Source organism: Balaenoptera ricei, chromosome 7 (assembly GCF_028023285.1).
Source record: "Balaenoptera ricei isolate mBalRic1 chromosome 7, mBalRic1.hap2, whole genome shotgun sequence".
Classification (NCBI taxonomy): domain Eukaryota; kingdom Metazoa; phylum Chordata; class Mammalia; order Artiodactyla; family Balaenopteridae; genus Balaenoptera; species Balaenoptera ricei.
Genome location: NC_082645.1, coordinates 66,732,989 through 66,758,382, shown reverse-complemented (window position 1 = coordinate 66,758,382; position 25,394 = coordinate 66,732,989). Strand labels below are relative to the sequence as shown.

General features: G+C 37.3%; 1 pseudogene; it reads left to right on the top strand.

Annotated features, from left to right (window-relative positions):
• The first annotated feature begins 21,942 nt into the window (after positions 1-21,942).
• LOC132368573 (52 kDa repressor of the inhibitor of the protein kinase-like) lies at positions 21,943-24,256 on the top strand (annotated as a pseudogene).
• The last annotated feature ends 1,138 nt before the right edge of the window (positions 24,257-25,394 follow it).

Here is a 25,394-nt window from a genome sequence, read left to right as displayed (position 1 = left end):
TGAGAAATTGTTGGTAGCAGTTATGTAGCACAGTGTGTCACATGTCATTAAGGTCATTGTGAATTAATAAAAACCTTTTCAAGAGTTTTGGATCTTGGTGCTGTGTATGTGTTTGTGTGTGTGTGTGTGTGTGTGTGTACGTGTGTACACCTATTTCTTAGTATGAGTTCTTATCCATATGAATTAGGTAATATATAAAATTCCCAGGTGATGTATGATTAATCAGGTTAGGAAAACACCTCTTGTTAATGGTACCAGTGCCATGAGGAACTGATGACCAAGAGTTAAAATAGACCTTTCTTATTTTAACAGTGGTATAATACAGACATATATTTATGTGCATGCCACAAGATAAAATACTCAGCACAACTCTCCAGTTTTTCAAATGTATGTTTAAAAACCGGTGTTTCCAAACAGGATTCCCAGATTACTGATAAACAAGGGGGAATTACTCTTCAGATCTGTATACAAATATATCAGCTCCAAATATAAATCCATTTAAATTCCTCCTAGATAGCAATTCAGAGAGTTATTTCTAAATAGAACTTAGAGGTTATTTTTATTTAAATGTAATAACAATATCATAAATCATGCTTGAGAAGCAGCAGTTTTTTTTTAATCCATTGGCTATTGTACTTGTATCTTCCATATAAAGTACTGAATGTGGCTTTTTAAGATGGATTTTTCTAGTTCATTTCTCAAGGTTATTACAGCATGTATGATTACTGCAGGGACAAATGTTTTGTGTGTTCATTTCTTTTTTACTGCTAATGGTTTATACATGCAAATAATGAAATGTATATTATGTCTACTAAGTACGTGGAAACAATGTAGAATTTACTTGCCTGATTCTTAGCTCCACTGAGAGTTCTTTAAAATGTAATTTAACATTAAATTCTTGTAAAGGTAATAACTTTAATCTGATTTTCTCATACATCTTTTGCAGATAAGGGATATTTATTCTTGTATGAATATTGATTCATAAATGCTCTTAAGGAATGCAGTGGCTCCAATTCAAGAGAGAAAATTTTCATGGTATTTAATATTTGATAGGGAATATACTCCTATTTAACATCCCATTGCAGAATAGTGATCTGTTTATAACAGGACAGTAATCAAATGAAATAAAGACAGTTTTCCAAAGTCAAATATACTGGTTTCTCACTATGGTATAGTCTTTCACCATGAAAAAGGAACTAGCTATTGAATTCATTTCTCCTATACTTTCTCACCATGTCATTAATTTTAATGGGAAAAAGTTTAGAAGGTAGGAAATAATAAAGAATTTGTTTTGCCTGGCACTAAGTAACTGACTGTACTCTGCATAGATAATTTAACCCAATGGTCATATTAAACATTTTTTAGGTTCATGGAACTTTGCTGGTGAAATTCACTGAAATTGAATTCCATGACAGCCACAAACAGGAAATATTGTCTAAGGCAATACATAGGTGAGATGATAAAGACAAGATGTCAAGCAATAGCTATAACAATATGATTAAATGACAGATGGGACCGAGGATGGAAACCATTGGAGGAAATGCAAACCCAGTTATAATTATGTGTTAGTGTTCTTCTCTGTGATGTTGGTTTAAAAAAATTGTGTCCTCTTCCTTTCTTCTGTTCTGGAGTAAACACACATAAATGTACATATGCATACACATCCATACGTATCTACAAACTTGCATATAAATGCATCTAATTGTATCTATATTCATAATGGGTATCTTCTGAAAATCTTACAAAGACTTGGTATAGAAAGTCATCCCAGGCATCATCATCTGTCTCCATATGACCATTCCATCAGAGCTGACCCTGACAATCCTGGCATAGCTTCAGGAACGACTCCTCCAGTTTAGTATGCAGACATTGTCATGTAAACCTCTAAGACTCAGCCTCTTTGAGCCAACCTGCAAAGTTTCAGATTGGTAGAAAAGAGGAACATTTCTCCATTGTGTGTCCACATTTGGCAGCCCCTCCCCTTCATACCTGATTCTCTTTAAGTGAAGAGTTAGTATAAGGTAGGAGGAAAATATTTTTCACAAATGCTTTAGAACTACACATCTTAAAGAATAAGTTGCCGTAAGTCAACTGCTTGATTTTATCCGGTGTGTCTTTTAGAGCCTTGCTGTAGAGGACTTCCAGCATCAGCATCACCTAGGAGCTTGTTGGAAATGAAGAATCTCAGATTCCACCCCAGCCCTACTGAATCAGAATCTACGTCTTAGCAAGATTCTCAGGTCATTTTTATGCATATTAAAGTTTGAGGAACATCGTTTTAGAGAATACTTTGGTTTCTGAAGACTTCAAGCCTTACAGGGAGATCAGCTCGGTGCTTTGTGACCACCTACAGGGGTGGGATGGGGAGGGTGGGAGGGAGGGAGATGCAAGAGGGAAGAGATATGGGAACATATTGTATATGTATAACTGATTAACTTTGTTATAAAGCAGAAGCTAACACACCATTGTAAGGCAATTATACTTCAATAAAGATGTTTAAAATAAATAAATAAATAAATAAATAAATAAAGACTTCAAGCCTTGTAGGCAGTAACTTCATGTTGGTGACGTCTGTGCTCCAAATTCATAAGATTCAAAATGGAAAAATTCAACACTGTCATAGGAATATTGAGGTAGATTGACAGATTTCTATAGTAGAAACAGTAAAAGAAGTTAGAGTGGTAGGGATCATTCTGAAATCCGTAGAGTCCTGTTTGAGAATGAATTTAGGTTCAGGGATTACATGTTTAATCAGACAGTTTTGACAACGTGTGGTATTTAAGCAATGCCACCAAGAACTCTGCAAACTAGTTTCCAGAAAAATATGTTCTATTCTATGTTCTAAGCCCATAGTGCTAGCCAACAAAATCTCTTAGGGCCATAGTAGGTCAGGCAGATTATAATGACTACAGTGCTTTTCTGTTTGAAAATATGCCAAAGATTTATTCAGAATGGAGACAATATTCTCTGCATTAAGAACTTCTTTTGGCAGGGTGGAGCAGGGGGGTGGCGGGAAATCAGAAACCACTTGCAATTATACTCAGAGTTGTATGCCCCACCAACGAGCATAAATAGCCAACAAGTCAATGCCAGCATTAAATGCCCTTTGGAAAGTTTACCAATGAGTTCCCAGAGCATACTATTTCAAGTGACCTAAAAACTTGAGTTACGGTGTGATCACTTAAACGTTTTGCAATGAAAGTAATTAATCTAAATTTTAGAAGATTATTAATGTTTATTACTGCCATTTCTGTAAGTAGAGATTACCAAGGAAACTTTGTTGTTCATGTTACAAGCATTAAAGTATATTTTTGACTCCAAACACAGTACGAAGTTTATATGGCTGTTTTAATAACATTGACACATATATTAAAAATTAGTATCATTGATATTTAAATTATATGACGTTGGCTGTATAGTACATTACTGGAAATAAGCAAATTATAACCAAGGTTCACTGTCATTTTAATTTTTTAATGCTGGATGTGACTTTACATGTTTAATCTAGAATTGCCATTTGGAGATAAAGTAGATGAGATAAAACTCAGCCCCTATTTTGATGTTGCTCTGAGGAACCCAGAGGCATCGAAATCTTTTTTTTTTTTAACATCTTTATTGGAGTATAATTGCTTTACAGTGGTGTGTTAGTTTCTGCTTTATAACAAAGTGAATCAGTTATACATACACATGTGTTCCCATATCTCTTCCCTCTTGTGTCTCCCTCCCTCCCTCCCACCCTCCCTATCCCACCCCTCTAGGTGGTCACAAAGCACTGAGCTGATCTCCCTGTGCTATGCGGCTGCTTCCCACTAGCTATCTATTTTACATTTGGTAGTGTATATATGTCCATACCACTCTCTCACCCTGTCACATCTTACCCTTCCCCCTCCCCATATCCTCAAGTCCATTCTCTAGTAGGTCTGTGTCTTTATTCCCATCTTGCCACTAGGTTCTTCATGACCTTTTTTTTTTTTCCTTAGATTCCATATATATGTGCTAGCATAGTGTATTTGTTTTTCTCTTTCTGACTTACTTCACTCTGTATGACAGACTCTAACTCCATCCACCTCACTACAAATACCTCCATTTTGTTTCTTTTTATGGCTGAGTAATATTCCATTGTATATATGTGCCACATCTTCTTTATCCATTCATCCGATGATGGACACTTAGGTTGCTTCCATGTCCTGGCTATTGTAAATAGAGCTGCAATGAACATTTTGGTACATGACACTTTTTGAATTATGGATTTCTCAGGGTATATGCCCAGTAGTGGGATTGCTGGGTCATATGGTAGTTCTATTTTTAGTTTTTTAAGGAACCTCCATACTGTTCTCCATAGTGGCTGTATCAATTTACATTCCCACCAACAGTGCAAGAGTGTTCCCTTTTCTCCACACGCTCACCAGCATTTATTGTTTGTAGATTTTTTGATGATGGCCATTCTCACTGGTGTGAGATGATATCTCATTGTAGTTTTGATTTGCATTTCTCTAATGATTAATGATGTTGAGCATTCTTTCATGTGTTTGTTGGCAATCTGTATATCTTCTTTGGAGAAATGTCTATTTAGGTCTTCTGCCCATTTTGGGATTGGATTGTTTGTTTTTTTGTTATTGAGCTGCATGAGCTGCTTGTAAATCTTGGAGATTAATCCTTTGCCAGTTGCTTCATATGCAAATATTTTCTCCCATTCTGAGGGTTGTCTTTTGGTCTTGTTTATGGTTTCCTTTGCTGTGCAAAAGCTTTTAAGTTTCATTAGGTCCCATTTGTTTATTTGTGTTTTTATTTCCATTTCTCTAGGAGCTGGGTCAAAAAGGATCTTGCTGTGATTTATGTCATAGAGTGTTCTGCCTATGTTTCCCTCTAAGAGTTTGATAGTGTCTGGACTTACATTTAGGGCTTTAATCCATTTTGAGTTTACTTTTGTGTATGGTGTTAGGGAGTGTTCTAATTTCATACTTTTACATGTAGCTGTCCAGTTTTCCCAGCACCACTTATTGAAGAGGCTGTCTTTTCTCCACTGTATATGCTTGCCTCCTTTATCAAAGATAAGGTGACCATATATGTGTGGGTTTATCTCTGGGCTTTCTATCCTGTTCCATTGATCTATGTTTCTGTTTTTGTGCCAGTACCAAACTGTCTTGATTACTGTAGCTTTGTAATATAGTCTGAAGTCAGGGAGCCTGATTTCTCCTGATTCCTCCAGCTCCATTTTTCATTCTCAAGATTGCTTTCGCTATTTAGGGTCTTTTGTGTTTCCATACAAATTGTGAAATTTTTTGTTCTAGTTCTGTGAAAAATGCCAGTGGTAGTTTGATAGGGATTGCATTGAATCTGTAGATTGCTTTGGGTAGTAGAGTCATTTTCACAATGTTCATTCTTCCAATCCAAAAACATGGTATATCTCTCCATCTATTTGTATCATCTTTAATTTCTTTCATCAGTGTCTTATAATTTTCTGCATACAGGTCTTTTGTCTCCTTAGGTAGGTTTATTCCTAGATATGTTATTCTTTTTGTTGCAGTGGTAAATGGGAGTGTTTTCTTAATTTCACTTTCAGATTTTTCTTCATTAGTGTATAGGAATGCAAGAGATTTCTGTGCATTAATTTTGTATCCTGCTACTTTACCAAATTCATTGATTAGCTCTAGCAGTTTTCTGGTAGCATCTTTAGGATTCTCTATGTATAGTATCATGTCATCTGCAAACAGTGACAGCTTTACTTCTTCTTTTCCAATTTGGATTCCTTTTATTTCTTTTTCTTCTCCGATTGCTGTGGCTAAAACTTCCAAAATTATGTTGAATAATAGTGGTGAGAGTGGGCATCCTTGTCTTGTTCCTGATCGTAGTGGAAATGGTTTCAGTTTTTCACCATTGAGGACAATGTTGGCTGTGGGTTTGTCATATATGGCCTTTATTATGTTGAGGTAAGTTCCCTCTATGCCTACTTTCTGCAGGGCTTTTATCATAAATGGGTGTTGAATTTTGTCGAGAGCTTTTTCTGCATCTATTGAGATGATCATATGTTTTTTCTCCTTCAATTTGTTAATATGGTGTATCACGTTGATTGATTTGCGTATATTGAAGAATCCTTGCATTCCTGGAATAAACCCCACTTGATCATGGTGTATGATCCTTTTAATGTGCTGTTGGATTCTGTTTGCTAGTATTTTGTTGAGGATTTTTGCATCTATGTTCATCAGTGATATTGGCCTGTAGTTTTCTTTCTTTGTGACATCTTTGTCTGGTTTTGGTATCAGGGTTATGGTGGCCTGGTAGAATGAGTTGGGGAGTGTTCCTCCCTCTGCAATATTTTGGAAGAGTTTGAGAAGGATAGGTGTTAGCTCTTCTCTAAATGTTTGATAGAATTTGCCTGTGAAGCCATCTGGTCCTGGGCTTTTGTTTGTTGGAAGATTTTTAATGACAGTTTCAATTTCAGTGCTTGTGATTGGTCTGTTCATATTTTCTATTTCCTCCTGGTTCAGTCTCAGCAGGTTGTGCATTTCTAAGAATTTGTCCATTTCTTCCAGGTTGTCCATTTTCTTGGCATAGAGTTGCTTGTAGTAATCTCTCATGATCGTTTGTATTTCTGCAGTGTCAGTGGTTACTTCTCCTTTTTCATTTCTAATTCTATTGATTTGAGTCTTCTCCCTTTCTTTCTTGATGAGTCTGGCTAATGGTTTATCAATTTTGTTTATCTTCTCAAAGAACCAGTTTTATTGATCTTTGCTATTGTTTCCTTCATTTCTTTTTCATTTATTTCTGATCTGATCTTTATGATTTCTTTCCTTCTGCTATCCTTAGGGTTTTTTTTGTTCTTCTTTCTCTAATTGCTTCAGGTGCAAGGTTAGGTTGTTTATTCGAGATGTTTCCTGTTTCTTGAGGTAGGCTTGTATTGCTATAAACTTCCCTCTTAGAACTGCTTTTGCTGCATCCCATAGGTTTTGGGTCGTCGTGTCTCCATTGTCATTTGTTTCTAGGTATTTTTTGATTTCCTCTTTGATTTCTTCAGTGATCACTTCGTTATTAAGTAGTGTATTGTGTAGCCTCCATGTGTTTGTATTTTTTACAGATCTTTTCCTGTAATTGATATCTAGTCTCATAGCGTTGTGGTTGGAAAAGATACTTGATACGATTTCAATTTTCTTAAATTTACCAAGGCTTGATTTGTGACCCAAGATATGATCTATCCTGGAGAATGTTCCATGAGCACTTGAGAAAAATGTGTATTCTGTTGTTTTTGGGTGGAATGTCCTATAAATATCAATTAAGTCCATCTTGTTTAATGTATCATTTAAAGCTTGTGTTTCCTTATTTATTTTCATTCTGGATGATCTGTCCATTGGTGAAAGTGGGGTGTTAAAGTCCCCTACGATGATTGTGTTACTGTCTATTTCCCCTTTTATGGCTGTTAGTATTTGCCTTATGTATTGAGGTGCTCCTATGTTGGGTGCATAAATATTTACAATTGTTATACCTTCTTCTTGGATTGATTCCTTGATCATTATATAGTGTCCTTCTCTGTCTCTTGTAATAGTCTTTATTTTAAAGTCTATTTTGTCTGATATGAGAATTGCTACTCCAGCTTTCTTTTGATTTCCATTTGCATAGAATATCTTTTTCCATCTCCTCACTTTCAGTCTGTCTGTGTCCCTAGGTCTGAAGTGGGTCTCTTGTAGACAGCATATATACGGGTCTTGTTTTTGTATCCATTCAGCCAGTCTGTGTCTTTTGGTGGGAGCATTTAATCCATTTACATTTAAGGTAATTATCGATATGTATGTTCCTATTCCCATTTTCTTAAATATTTTGGGTTTTTTATTGTAGGTGTTTTCCTTCTCTTGTGTTTCTTGCCTAGAGAAGTTCCTTTAGCATTTGTTGTAAAGCTGGTTTGGTGGTGCTGAACTCTCTCAGCTTTTGCTTGTCTGTAAAGGTTTTAATTTCTCCATCAAATCTGAATGAGATCCTTGCTGGGTAGAGTAACCTTGGTTGTAGGTTTTTCTCCTTCATCACTTTAAGTATATCCTGCCACTCCATTCTGGCTTGCAGAGCTTCTGCTGAGAGATCAGCTGTTAACCTTATGGGGATTCCCTTGTGTGTTATTTATTGTTTTTCCCTTGCTGCTTTTAATATGTTTTCTTTATATTTAATTTTTTATAGTTTGATTAATATGTGTCTTGGCGTGTTTCTCCTTGGATTTATCCTGTATGGGACTCTCTGTGCTTCCAGGACTTGATTAACTATTTCCTTTCCCATATTAGGGAAGTTTTCAACTATAATCTCTTCAAATATTTTCTCAGTCCCTTTCTTTTTCTCTTCTTCTTCTGGGACCCCTATAATTCGAATGTTGGTGTGTTTAATGTTGTCCCAGAGGTCTCTGAGACTGTCCTCAGTTCTTTTCATTCTTTTTTCTTTATTCTGCTCTGCAGTAGTTATTTCCACTATTTTATCTTCCAGGTCACTTACCCGTTCTTTTGCCTCAGTTATTCTGCTATTGATCCCTTCTAGAGTATTTTTAATTTCATTTATTGTGTTTTTCATTGTTACTTGGTTCCTCTTTAGTTCTTCTACGTCCTTGTTAAATGTTTCTTGCATTTTGTCTATTCTATTTCCAAGATTGAAATCTTTTTTTAATTGGATAAACATAGGCTTTTTGTTGAGGTTATCTTGTATCTTTTTACAGGTTAATTGAAATCCTTTAATAATGTTTATTAAAATAGTGGAACATTGATTTTATAAAATATATCATGCATTTGAGCCTGTTTTAATCATCTTGCATTCAAACAGAAATAGAAATGAGCACTTGTTTTAAATATATGGGCTATTCTATATTACTCCTCTTAAACGTTACTATTTTGAAGTGCTAAAGACCTGAATTCTAATCCTAGCTCTGATACAGAAGAGCTCTTAGGATTATGGCAACTAAAATCTCTATCCCTCATGTTCCTTGCCTGTGAATGATTTTATAAATTAAACCATCTCTAAAAGTGCTTCCAGCTCTCACTGATCACTAAGGGGTATTAAATACACAAGTACATCCTTGGTTTTCTCATTAGAACAGGCAGATGATATTACCAAGGACTTGGTGTTTGGGGGCCAAGTGACCAAGAGGCCAGCCAAGTTTCAGGATAAAATTTAAAGAAAATTTCCTGGGAAGAAGAAGGCAAATAAGAACTTTCTTTGCTGGGAATAGTACACACTTGGCGGTCATAAAATGTTCTCTTTATTCAACAGAGAAGAAAAGAAAAATATTATGGTAGGACTCCAAATAGAGTCAGTTAAAAACATGGTATACCCAAGCACAGGCTCTTATTCAGCCCCTAAAAGTCCCAGCCTCAATGCCTTTTAATGTAGAAATGCTGTTAGCAGTCTATGATTCAGTTGAATGATAAAATAATTGCAAATATAGCACATAGTAGTTGTTGACAAATTATCCCTATGTTAGAAAAGAGACAGTTAATTGGCATAGATCTTGTCATTCTCTAGAAAAATGCAACCCTAGTTGGACATTCTCTTTGTATGGAATGAGTATGAAATTGTGTAGTGGTGAAATAGAACATAAAAAGTCATTTGGACATGTTTAGCATGTGGAATCTTGAACTTCATAGGTAGGCAACCTCATAAGACTGTAGCACTCCAAACAGGGTTATCAACATGTCCACCCACACAATATCTGCCTTCAAGGAAGGTCCGTGTCAGTTTCAGGCAATTAACAAATTTTAGCTTGTATTATATTGAAATGAAGTCAAATTATTTTTCTGTTATGATCTCTTTTGAAATAAGCTTTTACATATTTCTAATGCTTTCTTCTAAATGGTTCATATAAATTAATGTTTTTTTAAAAAAATATGTTATTTGATTTCACTTTGATCTACTTTAGCTCTCATTCTCAGGGAGAAACAACTGAGTTAAAGTCACTGTTTTAAAGAATATTTTTTATTGCATTTAGAGTAATTACAACTAGAACACTTAATAATTTTATTCTAAATTGAACTAAAGCCTGGACAAAAATATTTTTAAGTGCCCAACATGTTCAGATATCATTTTCCTTGTTTTTTAAGTTTTACTAGGAAGAGATTGTGTGTTTAATTAAGAATACATATCTAAAAGGAAAATCTGATTTTGTGAGATTATAAATTCTAGTTTTCAGAGTGAAGATAATCCTGAAAGAGAAATTATCTGAGCCTTGTCTGCAACCCTGCCACCCATCCCAGACACACACACACACAAACACACACACACACACACTCTCTCTCTCTCTCATTCTCTACCAGTGTGACCAAGCCAAGGAGAATGAGGGGCAGGAACATAGTCACACAAGTCAGAGCCAAATAAGAAGAATAAAAATAGTGCCTTAAGCTTTCAGAAGCACCAGTTTTCAAAGTGAGCCAGAGGACAGAGCAATAGCTACATATTTAAACAGAAGTAACTACAACTTTCTAATCTGTTACCCTGTGATAGAACATAAACTGCAGTAAATCATGACTCAGTGTCCTGTTATGTACCCCATAAACAAGGGGGGGTATCGTTGGTGTGCTTTACTTGGTGAATATGCTTATGCAGATGCTTCATAAACAGATGCAATAAATATGTTCTACTATGTCTTTTAATTTAATAGAAAGCTTTTTTAAAGAAAATATTCAACTTGTATGTACATTGACCAGAACATGTTCTGTGTGGAAACTGCATTTTGCTTGGGTTTTGAGAAGAGCATTCCATAGGATATCTATATTCTTACTAAAGTTACTTAAAGATAAGGAAAATGTGGTTTTCGTGGTGTATTCCTCTAAGGCTGGGCTTCTCAACCTCTGCACAATTAACATTTGGGTCCAGATACACCTTTGTTGTGGGGACAGTCCTGTGCATCGTAGAATGTTCAGCAGCATCTGCAGCTTCTACCCACTAGACAACATCAGCACACCCACCCTCAGTTGTGACAACTAAGATGTCTCCAGATATCGCCACATATCCCCAGCATAAAATCATCCTCAGTTGGCAACCACTGTTCTAAAGAACAAGTTAGCACAGCCTTGGTCAGGATCAAACAATAGTGCTTTGTTAGCAAAATTTAGGAAGTTAAATCCAGCAATTAATGTGGCCTTCACACAATTTTACTGTTGTTTCTTTATTTAACCTTTTCTTTTATCAGCTTTTTTTCTTAAATGGATTACTACTATCCTGGATAGATTACTAAGGTTTTAGTTTAACAAATTTGTTCTGAGAGCTGAAATTTCCAGCTTCTCACCCCCCCAGTATAATGATGATATTCAATCAAATATGTCAAATAGAATCCCACAAAATTCATCAGATTGGAGTCTACATCCTCCTGGAATTTGAGAGGAAAAAAATGTGGAGAATATCATTTTTTGGTAAGGAGGCTAGGTCCGTTTGCCATCTAAGTCTACATGTACACTTCTAAATGTCATCGATATTAATTCAGTTTAAATCTGTGCCTATAGTATAGTCTCTAAGGATGTGGCTCTTTAGTCTGGAAACCCTTACTCTGACAAAATCCACCATAAAGCATGAAAATTTGTAGCTTAAAAACAAGTTCCTTCTTCAGTCAGTTCCTTCTCTCACCCCTCTATGTGAAGAAAATAGAATTTAACAAGATGACTGTAGTCAAGAGTCTTGACATGGAGTTACCTTAATAGGTTTTATTTTTACTTTTGCTTTTGTTTTTGTTTTTTTAAATTCAGGGAACCTATTGGTGGTTGCTAGAGGCTGGAAGATTGCAGTAAAAAGAAAATTGTTATTGTTTATAAATACTTTTGAAAATGAGCACGTTTAAAATACAGCATTTGTGTAGCTTCTATCAGCAATTTCAAATACCTTTTTCTTTTTTAGTACTAGACAAAATTCCAGCATTTCTAGAAAGTGTTGGACCCGCCCACCTCCAGGAAGGAGATTTGATTCCACACTGTAGTGCCTGGAATACTGGCGTATTGGTTGTGACAAACGTACAGCACTAAAGCAAGGTGTGTGTGGGAAAGGAGTATATGGGAACTCTCAGTACTTTCCTCTTAATATTTTTGTAAACCTAAAACTTCTCTAAAAAATAAAGTCTATTAATTTTTTCAATGGATTTGAAAAGAAAAAAACACTAATTTTTGAAGTGATAAAAAAGTGAAATCTAGTCAAATTGTGGTTCCCAGGCATAAAATGGATTGATTGTTTTAAGCATCACTTAGATTTTTAATTTGTGACACTGTTTAATAATAAACAAACCTATTAAGAGAAAAATATTGCAGGTCCCAAGAATTTTTATTTTCATTACTTTTTAATACTTGATAACTTAAATGTATGCAAATATTAAACTAAATATAAGTCCATTATGTTTATAAAATTAGGAAACAAAAAAACTGCCAACCAGAGAGAAACAAAACCAATAAAATTATACTTATTAGCATTTGTCAATGTGTCAGATGACATGTTGTTGAAACTAATCACTACTTAAAATGTGAATATGGTTTTACAGCAAGCTACAAAGGAAGGAGAATTACCATCCAAAAGGTTGCTTGGTGAGCATGGAGTTAGAGAGGTAAGTTTGAATTCATTATCATTAGGCTCAGATGGTCTGACGCGCTTATCTTCACAACATGATAAGGGTTCCGTGAACGTGTGGCCCGACAGAGTGTGCCCTGCCTGCCTTCTTTCAGGTGGTGCTGGAAAGGATGAGGAGAGCCACTGCTTCCCTTGGTAACTCCTTCTACTGCACTGCATTTCTGAACAACACGCTCATGACTTATTAAAAGTCTTTTTTTCTTTGCATTCTGCTCTAGCCTGAAAGCCATTCTGTCTCATTAAGGTAACTCTGAAAATCTATCTACCATCCAGGAACAGTCTAGTGCTCAAGTCTGTTTCCTAATAGCAACCCTATTTCTCTGATTTTTGAGTTCTGGGGTCTGCCTCAGTGTTACCTCTACCCCTTAAGCGGATTACCACGCCTACCCACTCATTGCCAGTGGAGGCCTTTAATGAGCCAACGTGTAATCAGTCATTACTCATTCAGTATTAAAAACCCAATTAAAATGTTGATTGTCTACAAGCAGTAGCAAGTGTGATGTGACATGTCTTTGGAATCATATTCTTATGTATTCAAGCATCCGTGTGTCTTGTGCTGTGAGGTGGTGTGCCCCGACATTCGATGTAGAATCTGAGCTAAATACCTGAAGCAGATAAGAATTCATCATTGATGTAGATGCTGATTTTTCACACTTCTCTGGGAAGAATTGGTGGGTGTTTCTATTTTCTATGAAAAATCCTCCAGCTACCCTTCTATTTTTTCCTCCCTTCACAAAAGAAATTTCTTGAAAGAGGTTTATACACTTCCATCTCCCACCACTTCATGGACACATCTCCCTAATGTTAAAATGACACTGAGTCCAAATGGCACATTCCAGCAACCTTTGGAACCATTTCTCCCTCATTCTTAAAGGATTCATTTCCTTTGGCTTTTGTGCTACCATTCTCACCTGGATTTCCTCTTATTCTTCCTTCTCCATCTTTGTGCACGTCTCCTCCTCTTTTTAACTGTTGAACTTTCTCAGTTGTCCATCCTAGTTATCTTCTCTTTTAGACTTCCCTGTTCTCCTGAGTGAGAGATCATTCCCTCCCAAAGTTTCAGGTGCCAACCAAATGAGCCAAGAGCTGCTGAAGGTTTATCTCCAGTTTAGACTCCCATTATAAGCTCCAGATTCTACCATCTACTCTGCACCTCAGCTGAATCTCCCACTAGCCCCTTAGTTTTGCCTATATCAGAACTTACCTTTCCCCAAGCTTGTGTCTCTCCTTACGTCAGTAAAAGGCATTATTACCAACCCACTTACTTAAGCCAAAAATCTTGGGATCATCTTTACATCCATTTTTCTCACTCCAAGGTCTCTAATTTTTAACAACTCATAATCATCTCTCAACTTTGACCTCTTCTTTTATCTTCACTGACATCACCATGCTCTGGCCTGATGAGACAGCCTCCCTACCTGGTCTTCCTGTCCCTCAAAGATGGTCATTCTTGCCCTTCCTTGTCAGATATAGGCCCAGAAGGGTTATCGCACAGCTGGATAGAAATAAAACTAGGCTAGAATCCAGATCTCATACCTTCCAGCTACACCATGTCTCTGGCTGGGGGTTTTTCCCTGCTTTAGCCTGGAAAAGAAGGATCTCTTCCCAACCCCATTCATCTCTTCTTCCCCTCTTCCAGCAGTATGTCATGCTCCAGCTGTCCCAACAGGCTCTCAGGTCCAACTTCTTGAATATCATACAAACTCCTTTCACAACTTCTTGAATATCATACAAACTCCTTTCAAAGACATGGATTATATACAAAGAAGGCATTGTTGGTGTTAATGTTCTGTGATCTTGTTTATATTCAACAGGAGGACACAGACCGAGCTGGGAGTGCCTGACCAGCTTCTGGATATCAGGGCCTGCTTTCTTCTCTTTCAAAGCTTAGAGAGTTTGGAAACTTACAGTACTTCCCTCCATCTTTGGAATTTGACTAGTGTAGATTGTGCCATCCAAAATTATTTACTTGGTGACTTGTTCAGTCTTTTGTTTATGGCATCTGAGTTTCCCATGTTGCTTAAGATAGCCTGTCCAACCTGTGAGGTTCCACAAATATTTTAATGTATGTAGTTATAATATTTTATTATGTTCTTTTTACTTTTAGATATTTAATCCGTTTAAGATTTATGATACATGGAATGAGGTGCTTTATTTTTAAGATTTTTTTTTTTATGTGAACCATTTTTAAAGTCTTTATTGAATTTGTTACAATATTGCTTCTGCTTTATGTTTTGGTTTTTTGGCCGCAAGGCATGTGGGATCTTAGCTCCCCGAGCAGGGATCGAACCAGCACCCCCTGCATTGGAAGGTGAAGTCTTAACTACTGGACCGCCAAGGAAGTCCCAAGGTGCTTTCTTCTGAATAAATATTCGATTATGTCAGCACCATTGTGAACTAAACCATCATAAATTCATTCCTCAGATTTCCTTGTATCTATTTCTGGATACTCTATTCTATTTAATAATTTATTTTTATACTATTTTTTTTTTTTTTAATAATTCTTTATTTGATTTATTTATATTTGGCTGTGTTGGGTCTTCGTTTCTGTGCTAGGGCTTTCTCTAGTTGTGGCAAGCGGGGGCCACTCTAATAATTTATTTTTATATTACTGTGCTAATACCTGGCAGTTTGATTGCTGTAGTTTTATAGTAAGTTGTAATTTCTAGTAAAGCAGGTCCCCTTTCATCATTATTCTGATTTTTCTTTTTTTTTTTTTTAACATCTTTATTGGAGTATAATTGCTTTACAATGGTGTGTTAGTTTCTGCTTTATAACAAAGTGAATCAGTTATACATATACATATGTTCCCATATCTCTTCCCTCTTGCATCTCCCTCCCTCCCGCCCTCCCTATCCCACACCTATAGGTGGTCACAAAGCACAGAGCTCCCTGTGCTATGTGGTTGCTTCCCACTAGCTATCTATTTTACGTTTGGTAGTGTATATATGTCCATGCCACTCTCTCTCTTTGTCACATCTTACCCTTCCCCCTCCCCATATCCTCAAGTCCATTCTCTAATAGGTCTGTGTCTTTATTCCCATCTTGCCACTAGGTTCTTCATGACCTTTTTTTTTTTCCCTTAGATTCCATATATATGTGTTAGCATACTATATTTGTTTTTCTCTTTCTGACTTACTTCACTCTGTATGACAGACTCTAACTCCACCCACCTCACTACAAATAACTCCATTTCATTTCTTTTTATGGCTGAGTAATATTCCATTGTATATATGTGCCACATTTTCTTTATCCATTCATTTGATGATGGACACTTAGGTTGCTTCCATGTCCTGGCTATTGTAAATAGAGCTGCAATGAACATTTTGGTACATGACTCTTTTTGAATTATGGTTTTCTCAGGGTATATATCCAGTAGTGGGATTGCTGGGTCGTATGTTAGTTCTATTTTTAATTTTTTAAGGAACCTCCATACTGTTCTCCATAGTGGCTGTATCAATTTACATTCCCACTGATTTTTCAAGAGCTACCAAATGGTCTATTGTATCAGTATAAATACTCCCTATTGGCAGACATATAAGATATGTCCGGTTTATATTTCCTATTACAAATTTTAGAACAAGGGTTTTTTTCCATCATTTAATATAATTCTATGTGGCACAAATAGAGAACAAAACCACACATTAATGTGTCTCTGATCTGCTATAGGCTCACTTATTAGTAGGTGACACTCTGGTACACAGCTGTACTGTACACATGATTCAAATTCACATTTCCCCCAAATTAACTGCCATGGCTCTATAGTGTTACTCACAATGTGTCAAACCCACAAATGTTAAAACCTTCAATGTCAAGAACCTACGTAAACAATTTTCACCCCACTGGATTTATCTTACTGGTATGCACAGCCTTCTGACCCTCAGAACTTCAAGGATCAAATGCTTAAACTGACTAATCCCTTTAATATCTTTTTCTAGTGGTAATTCCTGCTCATACCCACTGCCAAATACTATCCCCTAAAGTCTTTAAACAAAACTCTTAGAAACAGAGGTTTGAGGCAGACAGCTTGGCTTGGCTGGTTCTAACATTGACACGTGACATGGCTTCATCTTCAAAGCCCTTTTGTGTCATGAACTCATGAAAAACAATGTGTAGCTAGAACCTTTGGCCTTCTCCTGTGGCAGCAAGTTCTGACACTGAGAGAGAGATTTGCATTTCATGCTGACCTTCCCTAGGATGTTTGCTTGCCTCTTACACATTTACAAAGAGAAGATTCATTCAATGTCTCTAAGGACTGTTCTACATCAATAGTCTACAATCCAAGAGCATAATTATCAAACTGGAAGTGGATTTACTTACAAAAATATAAATTACTTGGTAAGCGTAAAGTAGTGATTGTTGTTAATGCCAGTGAGAAAATGTGAAAAACTTTACAACAGGGAATGTGAACTTTGTTAAAAACTCTTAAAAATAATGTTAATCACTTGTCAGTCAATCACACAGAAAACCAGGATCCTAGCCAGAGTACTCCTGGCTTTCAGTTTCAATTCCTATCAAAGGAACACCTGAGAGACATGATAGTTACCAAAGATCTTTCGAATATGATAAATCCTACTTACAGATCAGGGGGTGGAGCCCCACTCCCACTCATTTTTTAAAACTTGCACTATATCTCATCAACTCCTCATTCAGTTGCATTTATGAGTTGCCTTTTAATGTTACGCCCTTGACTTTCGTTAAAAGCTTCCACCAAAAATATCAACATATAAATTAGGTCACTATATCTGTGATAGATACATTATTAAACACCTTATGTTCTGTATATCACTCAGTACCCTCTCTGTAAAGTTGTGCCTGATAAATTTTTAAAATTCAATGTTAAAAAAATTGCACTTCCCCAAGGAATTAGTATGCTTCCCTCTCTAGATTGAAAATCATGTCTCTTTATTCTTTAACTTTCAGGAAGTTCACCATCTAACCTGAAGATCATCTATAGTAAATAGAGTTACCATCTTGGTTTGTGAGTTTATGTTGTTCTTTGACATGGTTTTATTTTTCTACTCTGTTTCTATTTTCTCTGAAAGTTATTCTTTATTTCCATTTCTCTTATATCATTTTATCCGCTTTTGCTGAAATACCTCAATTGTTTTTGTGGAATGAAATGTAAAGTTTCCAGCCAAAGTTATCCTCTCCATGAGAAGTTCTGTTTTTGTTTCACCTTACACTGCCCTCCTCCATCTCTGGGTTCCTGGGCACTTAGTGTACCAATTGTTTTGACTCTTCCCTTCCACCATCTCCCCTGCTTTGTTACATAGCTCTCTTGTCTTTCCAACTATTAAGTGAAGGATGTTATGTTTTCTGTAGCCCCCATAGTTCTTGGTACATGGAAGACTCACAAATCACTTGAAAAGAAAAGAAAGCAGGGAGAGAAGAAGAGAGGGAGGGAGGAGGAAAGGAATAGCAGTCTGAACTTAATGTAAAAAATACATGCAGCCTGTAGGCAAGAAGGAGTAAGGAAAAAGTCTATTGGAAATTGAAACAGTTATCCAGTAATGAAGGTAATTGCTTAGGTTTGTTTAGCTTAGGGGGGAGAGAAATTTTTATTATTTTTTAAAATTTATTTTATTGAGGTATAGTTGATTTACAATGTTGTGTTAATTTCTGCTGTACAGCAAAGCGATTCAGTTATACATACATTTATTCTTTTTCATTATGATTTATTGCAGGATATTGAATATAGTTCCTTGTGCTATACAGTAGGGCCTTGTTGTTTACCCATTCTATATATAATAGTTTGCATCTGCTAATGCCAAACTCCCAAAATCCTTGCTTTCCCCACACCCCTCCTTGCCTTGGCAACCACAGTATGTTCTCTATGTCTGTGAGTGTTTCTGTTTCGTAGGTAAGTTCATTTCTGTCATATTTTAGATCCCACATATAAGTGATATCATGTGGTATTTGTAACAAGTTTTTATTATTGTCTCTATACAACTAGGTTAGGTCACAGCCAAGCAGGAAACACATGCAACTCTATAGCATAACTGAAGAGAGTTTAGTAAAGGGACTATTACAAGGTGTGGGCAGGTTCATGAACACTAACAGGGGATGGTGAAGAGCCCTGGGAAAAGCACCAGTAGAAAGCCCAGCTAAAAACATGGCAAAGGAACAATTACCAGAACCCAAAGAGAGTATCTGTAGGAAAGGGGTCCCCAACCAGAGCATGGTCACAAGTAGAAGAAGGATGCAGCCAAACTACAGCTAGGCAAGGAGGGAGCCAAAGGAATAAATACCCCAAACTCTCTCCTGCCAGCACATCCCATAGAATGGAAGGGGGTGGGTAGTGGATAGAGGGGTAGCCAGAGGATATACAGTGCCCCGCACTTCACTTTCACAGTAAGGGCTTGCTTCAAAAGGATTCTATGTTTATAATTAGGTGAGGAACCATAGGCCGTGAGGGTGGGGGGAGGAGGATGAGGGGTGGAATTTGACTAGGAATTTGAAATAGATGGGGTAAAACACAGAGGTAAAAGGCCTAAATCTCTGCAACAGACATACAAAAGCTTCAGAATTCCATAAGAACATAAATCATCATTTAAGACTCAAAGGGTCTTGCAAATATTTCAAAGCTTACCTTTGTTTTCAAGACAGTAGAGCTGCCTTCAGGGTCATTTTTAGATTTTTGTCCCACAGAGGCTCTTTTTCTTTTGGAGAATCCTCCAGCCCTTAACCTATCAACCATATTAAAATGTACCCACCATTAATGCAGTTGACTAGTTAACATGTCTTTTTTTGTAGGCATTTGATAAACATCTATTATTTTTCATTTTTGCAAATTCCTTTTTATATTTCAGAGCAAAACTTATTTTTCAGCTCCAAAGACATTTTTGGTCCCAAAAGAGCCCTTAATCCTTAGGTCTGTGCCTGAGTAGTCACTGGATAAAATGAGCCAGACTGCCTCACTTTGGTGTATGTAAATCTTATTATTTGACAGTAATATCACCACCAGTGAGCATCTGCTTGTGGTTGGATTTGATCTGGTTTAAGGTTTCCTGTCCCAACCTCCCAGAAACCCAGTTTATATCTTCTTTAAGATTCCAGTAGTTCTTGAGCTTTGCTTTAATTCCACATATAAATGTCACGTCACCTTCTGAGGTCCTTCCGGGAAAGACATGACGTGTGTTTCTATGAGCTCACTCTTGGACTTCTCAAATATTTCTTAGAAAACACTATTCTGGATATTCAGCTGGGTAGTTAGATAAAGATCAAATTAATATTACCAAGCACAGAAATGATTTTCTTTTATGTCATGTTTGGCAGCAGCAAACAAACTAAATGCTTACCATCTGTCAGATTCTCACTGTCCTGGGCACTATCACATTCATTCTGTCATTTAATCTTCCCCCAAACCCTTTGAAGTAGATATTACAATCACCAATTTACAACTGACAAATCTGAGACTGCAAAATTCGAGTTGCCTAAGCCCATGTAGGGTAGAAGCAAAATTCCACGTGCCCCTGGAGTCAGTGCTACTGAGATACACAAGACCAACTTTTTGATCTTTCTTATTTTGATAGAAGTATCACACGTGTCTAAAATAAACTTTTCGTATTTAATGTGCCATTAAATGTGAGTGACTATTAGTATACCTGTAAACAATTGTAGAAAGCAATTAATTCAATCTTACTACTAAAGCACCTGTAACTGGAGGTAGTAAAAAAGTAGGACAAAGAGAAGCCTCGAATTTTAAGCAGCACTCCCTTGCCCCCACCCCACCCCGTGTCCCCGATGTAGGTTTGCTTGCCTTTGTAACTCAAGGAACACAGACGCTAATCCATCAGAACGGGTTGTTTGGGTCAGCGCATTCTTCCCTGTGCACTTCCTGAATTTGCTTTTCTACTTCTCTGTGTAAAAATAGCTCAATGATAAGCCTATATTTCAACTTTGAAACACTTTATGAGTGGAAGGGACTTTATAGATGTACTGTTGCCACATATTACTGTGCTTATTGTCTCTTTGAGAGCAGAGATTCTGTCTACTGCGTGCATTGCTATAATCCCAGTGCTTGAATCGTGTTTAACACAGTAAGAATGCACAAAAAAATTTAATGAATTATAAGAGACCTTAATTTTACTCTTTTCTCTCACAAAGGACTATTACATTAGTCTTAAAAACTGTACCCATTTCTCAAATAACCCCCAGTAAGTCCTTCCTTTGGTAACTGGTCCAATGGAGTATAAACAAAGTCTGACAGCAACCACAGTTGTGTAGATGGAGACACTGCCTGAGTTTTACACATATCCTAGTCTAGGTTTCAGTCATAGATTACTGAGAATTTATTAGTAGTTTATGTGAACCACAATCTCCAAAAGTACAGGAACCATAACTGTCTTGGTGGTCACCACTCTTTAGCCATCATCTAGCACAGTGCCTGGCAAAAGTCTCCACTCATTAGACATTTGTTGAGCCAATAAGCAATGACAGAATCCCAAATTATAATAATTTAGCACAGTATTCAGCACCGAGCATATGCTTAATAAATATTTATTGAATTGCTATGACTATAATGTTCAAAAAGAGAATCACACCATGCATTCCAAAACTAAGTAGGCATTATATTTGAATCATCAGCTGTTTTGGATTATCTGTGGGACTCCTCCCCACTGTTAAGGTGGTAAATTAAGATCTTACTGCATCAGCAAACTCCCCAAATCTGAGTAGTATTTGGTTTCCACTGGGCTAGCTTACTATATGCCAACTATGGAATATTTAATTTTAAAGCTAATGCTTACCATGATATCACATATTGTCCATTATTGTTCACTAATCCAATAACATGGACTCTTTCCAGAGTAGTATGTTAGCTATTTACTAACTGGTCTCTTCCTCGCCTCTCCTCCCCTCCCCTCCCTTCCCCTCCCCTCCCTTCCCCTCCCCTTCCCCTCCCCTTCCTTTCTTCCTTCCTTCTTAACTCTGAATGTCATATAAGGATGTAAGTGCCAAAAGGCAAGTATCTTGACAATACTGCAAAGTCTAAAAACGTCCAAAAACAGTGAGTAGATAAGCAGCTTTGGAGGATAGACACTTGACCTTATGTCTGTAATATATATGGTCCATCTTCCCTGCTCTTGAGCTCTCTATGTTGCACCACGTCAAGATGACACAAGCTTCAAGATTTTATTCATTCATTCCGTCTAATTCCCAAAAGAATTAAAGTGGTTTGATTTTGGTTCTAACAAACATAACAATACATTAACATGCTTCATATTAGGTCAAGTGAATCTAAAAGTATATATACAGGCCCTGAGGCGCAGGCAGGCCGGTCTGGCTCCCCTCCCCGGCTCTGACGGGCGGGCCGGTGGGCTGCCCTGAGGAGGCGGGGAGGGGAGGACTGGGCCAGCCGGCAGTCAGACTATGATGCCGAACTTCTGCACGGTCCCCAACTGCAAGCGGAAGAGCACACAGTTGGACCTGACCTTTTTCAGGTTGCCGCGGGATCCAGCCAGATGCCAGAAGTGCGTGGAGAATTGTAGGGGAGCCGACTTAGAAGATAAAACACCCGATCAACTAAATAAACATGATCGATTGTGTGCCAAACACTTTGAGACTTCTGTGATCTGTAGAACTAGTCCTTATAGGACAGTTCTTCGAGATAATGCAATACCAACAATATTTGGTCTTATCAGCCATTTGAATAATCCACACAGTAGACACAGAAAATGAATAAAAGAATTGAGTGAAGATGAAATGAGGACCTTGAAACATAAAAATTGATGAAACTTCTGAACAGGACCCAAAACATAAGGAAATAAACAGCAGCAATGCTCAGAACCCCAGTGCAGAAGAAGGGGGTGAAGAGCAGGAGGAAGACATTTTACCTTTAACCCTTGAAGAGAAGGAAAACAAAGAATACTTAAAATCTTTATTTGAAATTTTGATTCTTATGGGAAAACAGACCGTACCTCTGGATGGACATGAAGCTGATGAAATCCCAGAAGGTCTCTTTACTCCTGATAACTTTCAAGCCCTGCTGGAGTGCCGGATCCATTCTGGTGAAGAGGTTCTGAGAAAGCGCTTTGAGACAACGGCAATGAACACATTGTTCTGTTCGAAAACACAGCAGAAACAGATGCTACAGATCTGTGAGAGCTGCATTCGGGAAGAAACCCTCAGGGAAGTGGGAGACTCTCACTTCTTTTCCATTGTCACTGGTGATGTGGTGGACATAGTAGGGGAAGAGCACCTGCCTGTGTTGGTGAGGTTTGTTGACGCAGCTCACAACCTGAGAGAGGAATTTGTGGGCTTCCTGCCTTATGAAGCTGATGCAGAAATTTCGGCTGTGAAATCTCACACTACGATAACTGAGAAGTGAGGATTAAACATGGAGTACTGTCGTGGCCAGGCTTACATTGTGTCCAGTGGATTTTCTTCCAAAATGAAAGTTGTTGCTTCTAGACTTTTAGAGAAATATCCCCAAGCTATCTACACACTCTGCTCTTCCTGTGCCTTAAATATGTGGTTGGCAAAATCAGTGCCTGTTATGGGAGTATGTGTCCCATTAGGAACAGCTGAGGAAGTTTGTTCTTTTTTCCATCGATCAGCACAAGTGCTTTTAGAGCTTGACAATGTAATTTCTGTCCTCTTTCAGAACAATGAAGAAAGGGGCAAAGAACTGAAGGAAATTCACCATTCTCAGTGGCCAGGCAGGCATGATGCTTTTGAAATCTTAGTGGACCTCCTACAAGCACTTGCTTTATGTTTAGATGGTATAATAGTGACACAAATGTTAGATGGAATAACTGCATGGCTGGCCGAGCATTTGTACTCTGTAGTGTGGTAACAGATTTTGATTTCATCATTACCATTGTTCTTTAAAATGTCCTATCTTTTACAGGAGCTTTTGGGAAAAATCTTCAGGGGCAGACCTGAAGGTCATCAGACCTCTGATGTCTTCTTTGCAGCCAGTAGTTTCACGGCAGTGCTGCATTCACAAAATGAAGTGATGGAAAATATCGAAGTTTATCATGAATTTTGGTTTGAGAAAGCCACAAATTTGGCAACCAAACTTGATATTCAGATGAAACTCCCAGGGAAATTTTGCAGAGCTCAGCACAGTAACCTGGAATCTCAGCTAACCTCTGAGAGTTACTGTAAAGAAACTCTTAAGTGTTCCAACAGTGGAGCACATTATTCAGGACCTGAAAGATATACTCTCAGAATAGCACCTCAGAGCTCTTAAATGCTTGTCTCTGGTACCCTCTGTCATGGGACAGCTTAAATTCAATACATCAGAGGAGCATCATGCTGACATGTACAGAAGTGACTTACCTAATCCTGACATGCTCTCTGCTGAGCTGCATTGTTGGAGAATCAAGTGGAAACACAGAGGGAAAGATGTAGAACTTCCATCCACTATTTATCAAGCCCTTCATCTGCCAGACATCAAATTTTTTCCTAATGTTTATGCATTATTGAAGGTTCTATGTATTCTTCCTGTGATGAAGTTTGAGAATGAATGCTATGAAAATGGGCAAAAGCATCTCAAAGCCTACCTGAGGAACACTTTGACGGACCAAAGGTCAAGTAACTTGGCTTTGCTTAACATAAATTTTGATATAAAACATGATTTGGATTTAATGGTGGATAAGTGTACAAGTACAAGTAAGTACACAAGCGTACAAGTAAGTCAGAGCTTCCTACAGATAATTCAGAAACCAATGAAAATACCTAAGAGACTTTTTTTTTAACATCTTTATTGGAGTATCATTGCTTTACAATGGTGTGTTAGTTTCTGCTTTATAACAAAGTGAATCAGCCATACATATACATATATCCCCATATCTCCTCCCTCTTGCTTCTCCCTCCTACCCTCCCTATCCCACCCCTCTAGGTGGTCGCAAAGCACCGAGCTGATCTCCCTGTGCTATGTGGCTGCTTCCCACAGCTATCTATTTTACATTTGGTAGTGTATATATGTCCATGAAAATACCTAAGAGACTTTTAAAATAGGCTTTCTCTTATATTTGATATTTGAAAAAAATCTGTAAGAAATTTGAAAATATCTTACAGAAAAGTTGTAAGGTGCACGTAGGCCACTTAATCACTGAATATCTTGACCTGTAGGCCCCCCATTGAGTACATTAGTCATTGATAATCTGCCTGTTTAAATGTCCCGTTTCAACACCCATACTTTGGAGACCTAATTGTTCTTCCAGAAGATAGCATTGAAAGTACCATGTTACACTCTGTGATCTCTGCTAATGGCACTTTGGAATTGTATTAGTTAAGTCATTTTAGACATAACATTTATCACTGTGGATCCAATTGTCAGGTATTGAGTTATCAGTTCTTTGAAGAAATAAATTGTGAGGAGGTATGGGAGGAAGGAATACATTTTATAAAACATTACAATGAAGCTCATGACTGACCTTTGAATATTAGGAGTTTTGAGTATGCTGTTAAAAATCTGTAAGGGACAGTTAAGAAAATTATCAGACTGTAATAGAAACATGTGAGCTCGCCAAACAAGGATTTCAGTGTAGATTCTGTCATTATCAAATGAAGTTAAAGGAACAAGTTACAGTTAAAGTTTGAATGGAAGAGCCTTCCCTTGTTGTTCCACATCTGTTTGTTGCTGTTTGCATTCCTTTATTGAGCCTACATCTTCATAAGCTTTTTGGCAGGTATATGTTGAACACTTCTGTTTCATGGTCAAGACAGGATCAGAGCCCATGGATACTGACAACTGATTTGTCTGTTTTCTTCTGTCTTTTTCCATGACTGTATCTACTGTCTCATCTTGATTTACAAGCAAAACCTAGAAAACCTACAAAAATAAGTGTTTTGTGGTTTATCTAGGAATAATACAG